The 14,680-nt window shown below is 42.2% G+C and overlaps 1 protein-coding gene across 1 annotated transcript in view; it reads left to right on the forward strand.

Moving 5' to 3' along the window:
* The window catches only part of LOC111862676 (protein sprouty), a 314,018-nt gene that overhangs the window by 177,798 nt on the left and 121,540 nt on the right, over positions 1-14,680 (forward strand). The window contains exon 2 of the transcript XR_004512817.1: positions 4,781-5,219. The gene's annotated coding sequence lies outside the window, so the exon portion shown is untranslated. The remainder of the gene's footprint in view (positions 1-4,780; positions 5,220-14,680) is intronic.

Consider the following 14,680-nt stretch of genomic DNA (forward strand, 5'->3'; position numbering starts at 1 on the left):
AAAAACATACAGGGTTCCTCAAAATTTGCTCGTAGATTAGGGACAGTTTCTAATGAACGAAATACACATTATAAGCACAGCAGCAGTCGAAAAATAACTTGAAAACGCACACAAGATTTTGATGAAGACATCTCATGAATATAAGAGTAATTTATTCGGGAAACCGACACCTAGATGAAAGGATAATTTTAAAATGGATCTAAAGTACATTATGTAGTAAGATCTGTTTTAGGTCAGGACAGGATCTCGTGATAGCTGTGCGAAAGCCATGAATACCATAAGAATATGAAGTTTCTTGAGCCAGTTGAGAGGCGACTGAGCCATATTTTCCGTCCGTTCATTCGGGTAATGAGATACAGAGTGAGTCGGTTCTGGTTTGTTTGTGCTAGACATAAAACAATTTGTTTGACACACGGATCTCACCGAGTATGCAGCGCAGCAGGTTGGATCCGAGGAGAACCTAAAGTCAGTGAAATTCTTGACCTTCAGATTCGACCCGTGGATCCTGATAATGTGAGAGACACGAGTTGGGGGGAAGGGTTTGTCGTAAAGAATTCGGTGACTGCTGTAGCCCAGTGCAGTGGGGCGAACACGTGAAAGGAAATTCGAAAATAGAATGAACGGAAAGGCGGAAGCACACCTGCTTTATGCTTGTGGGAAGTGGAGTGTTTATGTCCCAAAATATATTATCACACTGAATAGAATTTGTTAACGTGATTTATGCATGCACACAGTACATACTCGTACATATATACACTTGCATGTATTAGAACAGGCACACACACACACACACACACACACAGAACATCACGGTAAAGTAGCGTTCCTCCGCCCTATTCGAAAGTACAGGGTTCGAATCTTAGCCTGAAAACCGACTTTAGCCCCTAGTGACTGAGACTTGTGGGTTTCCATAGCTCTTCTAGGAGATCGCTTGTAAGTTCACGATTTATACTCGATACGTCCAGAGTTCGGGTCTCGGTCCTGAAGCCACATGAACTGACAAGGTTTTACTTTGATTTTCCTCTGTGTCTCAGGGCGAATGTTAGGATAGTGCTTTACGCTGGATAGGGTTCTTCTCCCTTCCTCGTTCTTTGCAGGTTCGCTTGCGTAACTGTCCTACCATCCGATCTACTTCATACAGTTGATAGATCATCGTCAAATAACACGAGAACCATATATGAATATATACCACATGCATATTTACATATAACCACAAAATCATAACAACAGTAGTTCAGTCAGTGTAGTGACTAGGCTGCGAAGTGGACGTCCGGGGTTCGATTCCTGGCAGGTAACGATATATTTCTCTTCGTCACCGGTCCGGACACAAACTTATGCCCGTCTAGCTTCGTATTCAATGGGTACCGGCAACAGTTCCGCGGGGTAAAGCAGCCAGGTCGTGAAGCTGACAATTCACCTCTATCTGATTTCGAGCTTAAAACTGTGGGAAGCTTCACTTGCACAAGCGCCTTCATGGCTTGATACTTAATGCATAGGACGAGGCCTGCTGTTTGCCTCAGCAGCTGATGAAACTATGGGAAAGTTCGGTCGAAATTCAAACCAAGTGTGCCCCTGTGTTTTCTGTTGTAGCTCTCTGATCCTGGATTCACAGACGTTGCTGGCAAGGTTGGATATGATTTGCACCAAACAGAGTACGATGCATTACACACGGCGTTCCTCGTGTTTAAGAATGAGAGTAATCAAGTGGAAATTAGTGGAAATCTTCCATATTTAATGTCAACAAAAGCTTTGAAACGATTTAAGAAATACGTTGAAATATTAATTTACGACCTTGTGTAAATTAGTGTTTATTATGGATCAGTATGTTACAAAACGGAATTCTTAGACACATTTGAGTGGAAGTCTTCCATTCAGAATTTTATCACGGAGAATAAGTGTGTTATTAAAGGTATACAGTATTAAATTTTAATAATATTATGTAAAACTTACAAGGAGCACAATATGGTGTTTAGGGCCGACATAACCTTTTCAGATATAGTTCAAATGGTTAGTACAAGAAGTATAGTCCTGCCAAGTCTTGGTATTTCCCTCACACTCACCTGGGCAGTCTGGTATCCCTGTGACAGGCAAACAAGAGGTCTGTCTCAAACAAGGAAGTTAACCATTCAGACCAGTCACACAATTCGTAACTGTGGGCGGTGTTTCCTGTACAAGCCGCCCAATATTATTCTCCATTTCCTTTACTCCTGAAGAAGGGGGCATTTTGAACCGTGCGACATCCACGAAACTCCACAATGTACGTAGTTCAGTATTTGTCTCTGCATATGACGTTGCAGTGCATTCACCGCGCGCTGATTCCGTGTTCTAACTCTGAAAACTGAAATTCCCTTGGGACTAAAATATATTCAAAAACAGCTTCTGCCTCAGAGAAATCACAATGTCTCGCCATTACAAAGATTAATAGGAGAATCTATTTTAGGAAAATTGTATAGTCTAGGAATCATACGAAATACAAAAATCCATGAAGTGTAGGCCTAAATAGCTTATTGTTTTTTCAGCTTACTCATCTACCCTGAATATGGGGGCAGTCAGTTCCTCCGAAACGTCGGTAAAATTCTACCATACCACACAGGATTACTTTCCACTTTACATGCTTTATCACAGCTGTGAGAGCCTAAAATCCTATATACTCTGCGGTCAAAACGCAGAGGTTTTAGAAGTTAAGAAGCAGGCGGTGCGTCTAGTAACCACTGTCTTTGAAAATATTGAAGGTGGGAGTGTAAGGAATGAGTGTACAGAGTGTAACTTCTGTTACCTTAGTGTCCAACCTCACGCTTAGGTTCCACGGCCTTTATTCACAAACAAAGACATGTTAAGCAAGATTTGAGGCTTTCAAGGCGGTGACTATGAAGAAAGCAGACTGCTTTTACCGGTTCTCACGGTCTCTTCGCTTGCAGATTTCTTATATTTTTTCTTCTACCCTGAAGATGGAGGCGATACGTTCCTCCGAAACGTCGGTTAACACCACATATGCACGGTGCCAAATCCCAGAAGACTGCTTTCTTCAAAGACATGTTAATTCGAGGTATACTAAATTATGGTGGTACAATATAGTCATTTCATCTGGTGTAGAGGAATGCAATCGTACAGAAGTAAGTTACTTCAAGTTCAGTTTTCAAGTTTCGGTTCGATTTCTTTTAACATTTCGATAGTCGCGAGTGATCCGTTTAGACGAGTCGACCGTAAACGTACTAACCATCCATTACCTCAAACCGGACACAAATCACTAAAAGTTCTTTCTCACGATTTCGCGAGTCCTTCATTAATCATGCCACTATCCTTTAGAGAAAATATGGCTAGGTTGAAGCTGTCGTTTAAAGGTTAACGTGAACGAATTAGTTCTGAAATTTACAATGTCAATGTCACATCCTGTCAACGTCTAAAGCCCCAGGTTGTAGAGTGTAAACATAAAAATGAAAAGTAAACTTGTCCTTTCACGAGACGGTCTGAATGACAGGGGTTTGATTTCCGGTGGGAACAGGTATTTTTCTTTCCATGAAACACCAGGTCAGATGTAGGCCCTCCAAACCTTTCAACCCAGCTTTCTTCGCGAAGTAAGACGGCCGGATGGAGCAGCTAACTGCTTGAGCCCGTCTAGTGCCGAAATATAGAATGTATACATATAACAGGGGTTCGAGCAGCACATAAATCCTACCTTTCCTGTCGTACATATATATAGTCTTACAGATCTACTGCTCTTACTAATAATTTTTTGTTTTATTTTTGCAAAAGAACATTTTATAATTACTGATTGACCAAATGATTTCAGCCATACTGCTTGTACCTTTTTATGATATCCCGCCATATTAAATGTGACAAGCCAAGCTGGAATGGATCATTAGAAATCAACATCAACCCGAAAGCTAAAGAGAAATCTTATGGTGGCCATGTTATTTTACTTTTTAAAGAAAGAATAATACGTTTAGGAGTTGCATATTTGTCGAATCTGTATTAGAACGAACTGTTTATGGGCCCACTATTGCTTGTCGGTATTGTCGCCCAAATCGTACGAACTCTTACATCCGCCATGTTGTTGCTGGTATTGATTGTAGGTGGTTTAAAATTACGAGGTTATGGTGTCTCCAAAGGCAGAAATTAATGCCAAATTTCGTAAAGAAAAATGGTGAACTGGTTCAAAAGTTGAAATAGAAGACAAAGGGGTATACAAAAAGACACACACACACACACAGCATAATGATCTCATCGGCGCCTCTTTTATTTTTCTAAAGGAAGGAATGTAGCTAAATATACGAGTTAACAAGTAAACAAGTGGCTTTGATTAAATCAGATTTTTGTTGTTGTTGTTGTTGTTGTTGTTAGTGAATTTCCCAGTGTCCCAGCAGCTAGTGTTGGAATGAAGGAAAATTTATGACGACGGACTTGGACAGCTGTAGTGTCCTCTCTTCATATGCTACAGAATTACCATGGAAGGACTGAGACATTCTTCCAGAAGTCTTAAATCATTTCAGCAGTTTTCATCATAAGGAACGTTCAAACGCATTTCAGTTTCAGATAAAGGGGAACAGGGATTTTGGAATTATACAGTGAACTTCTTTTAAACGCATCATGTCCACTTGGTGTCTCTAATAACAGGTTAAATTCTTCTAAGATTTAAGCTTTTCACGGCGGTGACTATGAATAATGCCGTCTTCTGGGATGTTGCATCGTGTAAATCGTGTGTGTACCGACGTTTCGGAGAAATGTCGATTCACACAAGATCTATAGACGACATTCTTCATGTTAAATTCTTTATTTGCAGTATGTGTAACGACGCTCTTCAACCCAGCCGTCGAATGACTAGACGATAGTGAATTGCAGAAGATGTGGAAGGAAGCAGTCGTGACGTAATTTGCCTGGAGAGACTGAAGAAACCCACCAGTCAGGACAGTCGATGTTTCGGACGAGGAAATATTCGAATACAAATTGAAAGCGAATGTACTGCGTGCCCCAGGTTGGAAGTGTTAGATGTTCCAGTATTGGAAGATACGTCCATTTCAGTGTACACAAATGAACATTCTGAAAAGAGGCAGATCTCATCTTTATTCAGAAAGAAAAGCCGTGTTTTAGCCAGTAGATGTTGCTGGCCACAGGTTGGAGACCGCGGGCGGTAATAACCGAGAGCACAGTATTCCATGGAGTGGAGCGACAGCCATGCTGCCAAGGAGTCGTGTCCTTCGCAAGGTCAGCTGTATCTATGCGTGAGTTCTCTCTTTTTATTAGCCTTTCTTTTCTTTTTTTAGAGTTTCTTCATTGGCTTGGCTTAAGTTAACATACTGGCTGGATTTGCTTTGACTATCGCAGCTGCCCCTCTTCCCCCCCCCCCTCGACAGAAACAACAGCACTATTCTTCTGTACAGGAACATAGTTTTGAAGGTCCTGACGTCATCACTCCATTGGCATCTACTTTTGAATTTTTATAGAAAGCGTCAATGAGTTAGGTAAGACAGTTTACTCTCTGCAGCGTCCTTAGTTTTAACAGTATTGACTTGCAGTCTGGTGTGTTCGTTCAGGTGCTGTTCTCGTTGGCTGCGAGAATCACTGGTTGGTTTAGCTCGCGGGCCAAGTGCGGCCTCCCACACAAGTATTTTTATTATTAACATAATTTAAGCTACTGTGACACTTGATGACACAGTGCAAAGTTTAAGCTGTAGTTTCGAAAGGTTTCAAGAACAGGTTCAGATACGTCACAATTCTTCACACAATCTGGAATGTAGTGTCGTAAAAAAATCGCTATGGGTGTGTCATTCGTGAAGTTCATGACCGAGCACAATGGCTCAGACGGTAACGTTTCTGATTTCTATTCAGTAGATGTCCAGTTCGATTCTCTGCCGGGATACCGCCTATCCTGACCGAGGGTTCTGTGGTTTCATAGGGGAAAATGCTGGAACAGAGCTTCACATTCGGTTACGACAGTTTCTACCCTCCACCCCCCCCCCAGGTCATTATTCCGTAAGTCATCGAATCGCTCTAAGCTTATAGCCTGAGCTACGGAGAGCGGCCGTAAACAAACACAGTAAATCCACAGTACAGGGCCTATCTTGAGCGACGGACACCAACTTAACCTCACGAAACTTACAAATTAGGCTGTATGTGAGCGGAGATTTATACCACGTTCACAAGAAGCCTCCTTTGGGACTCTGTCTCGTACAAGCCCAACTCAGTTCATATTTTCACACTCTGTTTCTAAATAGAAGGAAGTATGCCTACGAGACCACAATGCTGAGGGCTCCCACGTTTCAAGTTTTCAGTCGTTTGACCGATTTTCACAAATTTAGCATAGACGTTGTGCTATTTGAAGCCGCCTCAAACTCGTGCCTTTAATTTCCCCAGCCAATAATGACGAATGATAAAATTAAGGTGGATGAGATGGATAGAGAATGTAGCACGAATTATGGAGGAAGAGAAGAAGAATGTATATAGGATATTGTGGGAATGCCAGAAGGAAAGACACAACTAGGAACATGAGAAGTAGGTGAGTGGATAATATTAAAATATATCTTAGAGAGATAGGATGGGATGGTATAGATTGGATTGATGTGGCTCAGGATAGGGACCAGTGGAAGGCTCTTGTGAATACGGTGATGGACCTTCGTGTTCCATAAAATGCTGAGAAGTTCTTGAATGGCTACACAATTGACGGCTTCTGAAGAACGGCTCAGCTCCATGAGTGAGTCGATAAAGAGAGCTTGGTGGACGCACGAACTTCTGTGGTGAGGGAAACATTGGAAGCAGTTTTGGTTTCTGTTGTTACAGGCCATACATAGATGTTCGAAAACACTCAGCTTTTGCGCAGGTAAATTTTTGGAGAATATAAAACAATAAAATGACAGGTGTATGAAGTCTGTGAGACCGCCCCTGTGGTCCAGTGGTCAGAGTTCCTGGCTACAGATCCGTAGGTCCGGGTTCGATTCCCGGCGCTACCAGATTTTCTGAGAAGTAGTGGGTTTGGAACGATGTCCACTCAGCCTCGTGAGGATAATTGAGGAGCTATTTCAAGGAAATAGTGGCTCCGGTCTAGAAAACCGAAATAAACGGCCGTGGGGATTCGTTGCGCTGACCACGCGACACCCTCTATCCGCTAAAGTTGGCACTAACTTCGCCAACAAGCGGCGGTCGCTCGGTCGGTATAGTTCGCTTACGGACTAAAAGAGCGGAGTTTATGAATTCTCTATTTAGGTTATGGTTTGATGACAGTAATTAATTAATCTCTGGAGCTAGGCTTGTGATATGGAGATAAATCATAAACATGATAAATTTTGTACGAAATACTGTTCATTGCTGAAGTAATATATACATTGGAATTGTGTTGAATTTTGAGGTTATGCACGACGAATTTAACGTAGTCGTGTAACACATTTATACTTGGGAAGAGTAACAACATTTTGACTCGAATAGGAACGGCTCGTGTGAGAATTTGATCACATGACCAGAGATAGTCGAGGAGCTAAATTGAATCTCATTTTTCGATCATACGTACACATAAATTACCTAAATAATATATTATCAGCACAAGACTGACGCTGTGTAGTCTTGATACTGAAAACGTCCTTAAATAACTCTTGAAAAAATGCCCACAGTTCTGTAGGACTAGAAGTACTGCGCAGGCGTCGGCTTTATGAGAGCCTTCCAATAATTTTATCTTGGATTTCCAAAACAATCTCGGTCCATGCTTCTTAATTAAACATAACACGTAGTTCGAGCTGCGAAGAACCTGAGTCAGGATACACAGTCTTCGGGCTGAGGTTTGAACCCAGGATCTCCATACTTCGTATCATGTAGATCCCGGGTACAAATTTTGGCCTGGAGACCGACTGTCGTGACTGAAGTTTTTCGAATTTTATTTTTCAGTCTATCCAGAAAAATGCCTGGACTTCAAACTAAATCACGACCGGTTCCTATTTATTAGTCACTGGTCATCGTTATAATTCCGCTTATATAAATACAGCAATTGAAGCGTTGTTATAAAGTTCCTGCGTAGCTGCACAATTGTCGGCTTCTGAAGAAGGTCTCAGCTCCTTGAGTGAATGAGTTAGGGGTATTGTTATTATTATTATTATTATTATTATTATTATTATTATTATTAAAGGGGTTGGTTTCCCCATGCATTAGACCAGTTATTGGTCCATTGTGCGTCCCCCTTTAATTTCTACTGTCGCCATACCCTACCGGTACTGGTGCGTGCTATCAGCCCCGTTCAGCCAACGAGGTCGGCCGTCGGTACCTGATATTTCCCCCATCTACCAGAGGCATTGGAAACTACTTGGGCGGAAATTGTTGCCTAATTTTGCTCAGAGGTCTCCTAGAGACATGAGTTAGGGGTATATTCGAGACATAAACTGTATACGTTTTCTGAAGTAAAAACCTGTGCAGGATGCATTTACCTCCTAAATAAAATTAGGCATGTTGTTCCAAATTTTAACTTAAGTACCGATATTTTCTTTTGTTTCATCCAGCCTTCATATTTCGTAAGTCAGATGGAACTATTGTACCATCATATACACGTGACTGCTCACGTGATTGTCCACTTACGGAACTGTTGACAGATGATCACGACAAATGGATGACCGCCATGTTGCTACAGCCTCTCCGTCTTGCACTTTACATATCCTACCACCAGTAATACTAACATGGAGGTCATACGAACTCCTGAGAACAACACTAAATATTTTATTTATATAAGTACATATACAGTGATTCTTTCAGCCGGGACGTACCGGTAAACATCCATGCGTGCAAGTCCCGAGTATCGGCAAAACTTCCACAAAGTAGCACATCTGCTAGTGCACTGTGTTTCTCGACCTTGACACTAAACCGAGGATGTTAGTATCGGAAAGAAGGTGAAGCGAAATTTGTACACTAGATCTCCATAGTGTTTTTTCTTGCGATATATATATATATATATATATATTGAAAAAAATATGTTCTGTGACTTTTATTTTTCAAGATACACAACACCATCAAATTGCGCAAGATCTCATATTGTCACATATATGAATGATTATAGACAGGCTTTGGACTGTTAACTGGATTTATTGAACACTTACATATTGTAACGTGTAACTACAAGTAACTATAGTGCTATCACTACTTCACTACATCACGTACTAAGCATTCTCAGTTTGCTGTCTTCACCGGTTGTCTAGTAACGGCTTCCAGTAGTGTAAGCGCGTCCATTTCCGTGTTCACGGCTTCAGGTCCTCGCTGGCTGTTGCATATATCACTGCAGCTCCCGAACTGGCTTCCAAACGCCGAACTCTCAACTCAGCATGACTCCACTAACTGAACTCAAGTTGGTTGGCCGAGTGATACGTATAGTCTCGGAGTGAACCCAACAGAAAAAACCTTTCATCTGTTGATGTGGGTGGCGTAGTATCACGTGTTCGATTGTAGCAGCACTGTCCGCCTGGTGTCTGACAGCGTGGCAACACTGCTTCCTTCAGCTCTCCTACTGTTGCTTGACATAACCGCGGACGTGACTTGTTCCTCTGTTGCGTATGCAGTCATTGTTGTTTACTGTGCTGTAACCTAGTAACGGCTCTCTACCTGCTAGAATATGATCAGATCATCGGCGCCTGGTAGTTACAATAAGTGTTCGAAGCGGCCTCTGTCAATTTCATTGCAGAGGAAAGCGCGCCGCAAGAAACTGTCTCGAATACGTCGTAACATGTCGGCATCGACTGTTGCCACAAAATCTTCGATATTCCTGGGAAGGAATGCATAAACATGCTACTTCAGGCGTCCGCACAGGAAAAATTCCTTCGGAGTTCGATGCGGCGAGCGAGGAGGCCATGCAAACCGTTCTCTTCGTCCACTCTGCCTTCCTGGATGTGTCACTTTCAACCACTGCCGGACATGTTCCTCACATCTAGATGCCCCGGCAGAAGAGTTTCCAGTTGAGTAGTCACCCTGTCGGGTAGCAGACAGGAGCGTCCCTGTAGCCCGCAAGCGAACTCAACCGACCGAGTTAGAATTGTCGATTAACACATTCGCAACTTTCAGTAATTTCAGAGTATTAAAGTTGATTTTGAATGGCGATATATCTTAAGGCTGAAGTAGAAGGGCCACGAGAATTTCAGAAAGCGTTAACAATGTCATCCCTGCCACAGTTCTGCGTCGTTCAGTCCCTAATGTATGTATGTATTATGAGAGGGGGTGGGTTTCCCCATGCACTTAGACCAGTTATTGGTCCATTGTGCGTCCCCCTTTAATTTCTACTGTCGCCATACCCTACCGGTAACGGTACGTGCCATCAGCCCCCGTAGAGCCAACGAGGTCGGCCCCCGGTACCTTGATGCTTCCCCCATCTACCAGAGGCATTGGAGACTACTTGGGCGGGAAAGGGCCTGTAATTTAGCTCAGAGGTCTCCTAGACACATGAGGTTCTTTTAAGTGCCGTAAATCTACGACACGGGACACACGGCTTAAAGTCTCTCCCGGAGGACTTGTTCCCTGAATTTCCGCCCTTAAAAATTCCACGACCTCCGCCGGGTTTGAACCCGCGTACCTTGAGTCATGAGGTGGGAACATTACCCCTAGACTACGGAGGTCGCTTTCAGTCCCTAATAGAACGTAACAAGCCGTGTCTACACCAGAACAACACTGTGCATTATAATGAAGTAGCCATAGAAACCAGGTTTTTATCATGACAAAACCCCAAGGTTCATGAGAAGTGAAGCCGAGAGCAAGTACCCAAGTTTCAAACTAAGCTATCCAACATTCTCCGGCTAGCTAACTAGTCATAGAAAATGTAAGATTTGAGGCTTTCACGGCGGTGACTATGAAGAAAGCAGTCTTCTGGGATTTGGCACCGTGTATATGTGGTGTTAACCGACGTTTCGGAGGAACGTATCGCCTCCATCTTCAGGGTAGAAGAAAAAATATAAGAAATTGCAAGCGACGAGACCGTGAGAACCGGTTTCTTATATTTCTTATATTTTTTCTTCTACCGTGAAGATGGAGGCGATACGTTCCTCCGAAACGTCGGTTAACACCACATATACACGGTGCCAAATCCCAGAAGACTGCTTTCTTCATAGTCATAGAAAAGTTGGTACTCGTAGCCAGTGCTCGAGGACTGATGTACAGACGCCAAAATTGGGTTTACCTGATATCAAGATGACGATTGGTGCGCTGTCTCCATCCGAAATGGGGTCTTACGAAGTCTCTCCTTCCTCCTGGTCTGTATGAGTGAAATGCATTCCTTACAGTCGAAGTGTGTGATCTCCATTTCTCTTACTATTTCAATACAATAATTCTTGTTTATCAGAAGAGCAAAGCGAAACAAGACTCGAATAGAATGTTATTTTGTGGGCCGGGTGGAGGTACTACCGAAACTATCGGAATCGGGACTACATAGAGTTGCAAATTTAATGTCAGAGTCAGAGTCAGGGTCACTTTACGGCTGGCGGTTTACCGTCAATTAGTTCCTCTTGCCGACAAGACCCTTGAGACTCACGACCAGCAATTTATTTTTTCAACTAAATACTTACTTTCATGTTACTTATGTAATATCCTCTCTGATGAGAGGATGGGTCAGCCATTCTCAGGTCCGACTCCGGCGGGACTCGCGACCACATTTTACTGTCTCAAATTCGAGACTCTCCCAACATGGAAGGCCAAGTCCCCGTATTTTTATCCCCCAGGAACAGGGTGGCCCAGTTATACCTCCACGCACTGGGTTCCCTTCTCGTCCTCTTCTGCGACTCGCAGGGCTACAGTGGAGGTATAAGACCCCGCCTCCACACGGGAGTGGAAATTGAATGTTGTTCTGTACCGCTATGTTATTTTTGATAACTGACTGGGTTCTAAGCACGGTGGCCAACAATATAAATCGGAATTAAATTCCAGTCATCAATACTACCAATGTCAGTTGTTGAAACAACAAATAAAAGCGACCATCAAGAGCAAAAGAAAACAAGTTCGCGCGTATAGACATGGGACAAATAATGAAGGAAGGTTTTGCCACTGGAAAAAAGACTCTATAGATAAGAATTATTTTCGGGGCGAAATTTCGACTTTAGCTTTGAAAGAAGTAAGCGCTTTAACATCACAGTGATATACCGTTCCTATTGTTACTTTAGTAGTTTTAATAATAATAAAAAGTAGCATAAAGAAGGAACAGAAAAGTAAACTTCATATTGTTCTTCGCCTTGTGAAACGCTGAACTTTTGTTTAAGATATTTTCGATAGATTTCACGGTGTTTTATCTCCTATGTCAGGCACTAGTATGGGAAATATGAAATAAAATACGATAATTTTTGTTGCTGATTTTTTATAATGAAATGATTATGAATAAATTGTTTCTTTCGGAGATCGAGAGAACAGGACAAGTGTAATTGATTCATCTTTAGAACACACAAACGTTCATGAAACGGTGAATACAGTTTCTTCCTTGCTGTGAAACACAACTAAAAATCCTTACTGTTACAAAAACTCGTAGACGTGTGGCATGAAGTTCTCTAAAAACGCTAAAAGAAAAGCGATCAAAATAAGTGCCGGAATCACTCTTTATAGCTTCCATCTCGACACAGCGCTGTAAGAAACAAGTGCCAGACTAATTGCTGTTGGTAATCAAAGCGCTCACGCGTCTACTTTCAGTACATTGAATTAATTACATGCATTCTGATTATTATGTAATTTCCGGTCCATGCCCAAGGTTACCATTTCTGTATGCATGGGACGACGGGCGAATGTAACACGGTCCAAGATAAGCTTCCAAGTACACGAATCCTTCTCCGAAGTTATCCTCGTGAAGACACGGCGTTCGGCGAGACTAAGGCATTATGGGAAACTGGAATCTACAGGAACCTCGGCTGATACAGTTTTGGAGAGAACGCAGAGCAGGGTGGGAATGTGCGGAATAAAGTGACAGAAATGAGAGATAAACGGATTCTGACGCCGTGATACTCCTTCCTCCGCTGAAATTGAATTTGTCGCTGCAGAAGCCGCCAGTCGTTTATCTATTTCCTTTAGTAAAGAAAACCCATGCTTATGAAACGCCATGTTACCTGTGTGTATACTCGTATATATGTATGTCCTCGCCTCTTCACTCTTGAACCAGCTGACTGATTTTCACAAAATCTAATGCCACATTCTACTTAGAGCCATCAAAACCCCGTAAATTTTAATGTTGTACTTAAGGATCCTGGGGCACGCGGTAGCGTAGTTACTTGAGGCACTATGTAATAAGCCGGAAGGTCGCGGGTTCGAGTTCCGATGAGGTGGATTTTTTTTTCAATTGAGCTAATCCTTCCAGCCGAACTATGGCCCTTGGTTCGATTCGGCCTCTAACAGAAATGAGTACCAGGAATCTTTCTGGGGGGCTAAGGGCGGCTGGCGCGTAAGGCTGACAACCTTACCGCCATCTGTGAGCCGATTGTCTAGAAGATGTGGGAGCCTCGACGTCTCACAATCCTATGGGCCTTCACGGCCCGTTACAGAGATAGCTTCACTTAAACATCCTATTGCATTTGCTCGTAATACGTTCTTAAATGCAACGTTTATTTTGTAATCATATGCATCCTACTACAACATGTTTCGGCCTTATACGGCCATCTTGAGGTGTGCGTGAATCCTGCCAAAATTGTTTCACTAAATGCTGTATTCTATCACGTGTCTGTACTGGATGTTCATTTTGAAGTTAATTTTAAAATTTGCTTATGTGTAAATATCCGCAAAAGTTGTCTCTAACTTCGCCGACAAGCGGCGGTCTCTCGGTCGGTATAGTTCGCTTGCGGACTACAGGCCACGGAGTTTTTTTTCTTTGTAGAAATAGACGCGGGTGTTCCAACATCAACAGTATTAGCAGAAACGTATCTGCAACACTTGGAACACAAATATGCCCATTCCTAATAATAAAAACAAATTACTGACTACTTCAGATGTGTTGACGATATCCTTGTAATCTGTAGCAAGCAGGGAACAAAGAACAAACACTGAATGAATTCAACTAGTACAACCCTCTGTATGATTCATTATACACTTAGAAAACGAACTACAAAACTCCATCAACTTTCACAATGCACCGTGAAGATAAAAATCAGATATTATACAGTTATTACAATAATGCATAACAGCTGCTGCCACCCATACGAACACAAACTGTCAAGTAATAACTCCCTGCTGAGTAGATTACACACCTATCCAGTAACGAAAGGAGCAAAGGAATGAGAATTAAACACCATCAAGAACATTCTACACAACAAATAATACAACACCATCCAAGTCAAAAGAAATCCTGCCCAACAAAAACAAAAAATGCATTCAATGATTCTCAGCACCAGAAAACAAAATGGGTCACCTTTACATACAGCGGCAAACAATAAGAAGAGCCTCGAAACTTTTCCCAGACACAAATAAAAATGACTTTATGCACACAAATGCATAGTGCAAAATATATTAAAAATCCATTCGCAAACAAACACAACAAAAACGCCATGAATCAAATGCAATGCCTACACTGCCCACTAAAATACATAGGAGAAACAGGAAGTGTTCAACATCAGATATAAACAATACATAAAAGCCAACAGAAATAATAATAGCCATTTCGGTTACTGAAATCCTATACTACGCACAGGACACATACGGGACCATAGCTGACATTGCGGGCAGTATAAGCACAGGAAAGAAAGGCTGACACTTAACTAATTTAGAGAAT

Source organism: Cryptotermes secundus, unplaced genomic scaffold (assembly GCF_002891405.2).
Source record: "Cryptotermes secundus unplaced genomic scaffold, Csec_1.0 scaffold5, whole genome shotgun sequence".
In the NCBI taxonomy this organism is placed as follows: domain Eukaryota; kingdom Metazoa; phylum Arthropoda; class Insecta; order Blattodea; family Kalotermitidae; genus Cryptotermes; species Cryptotermes secundus.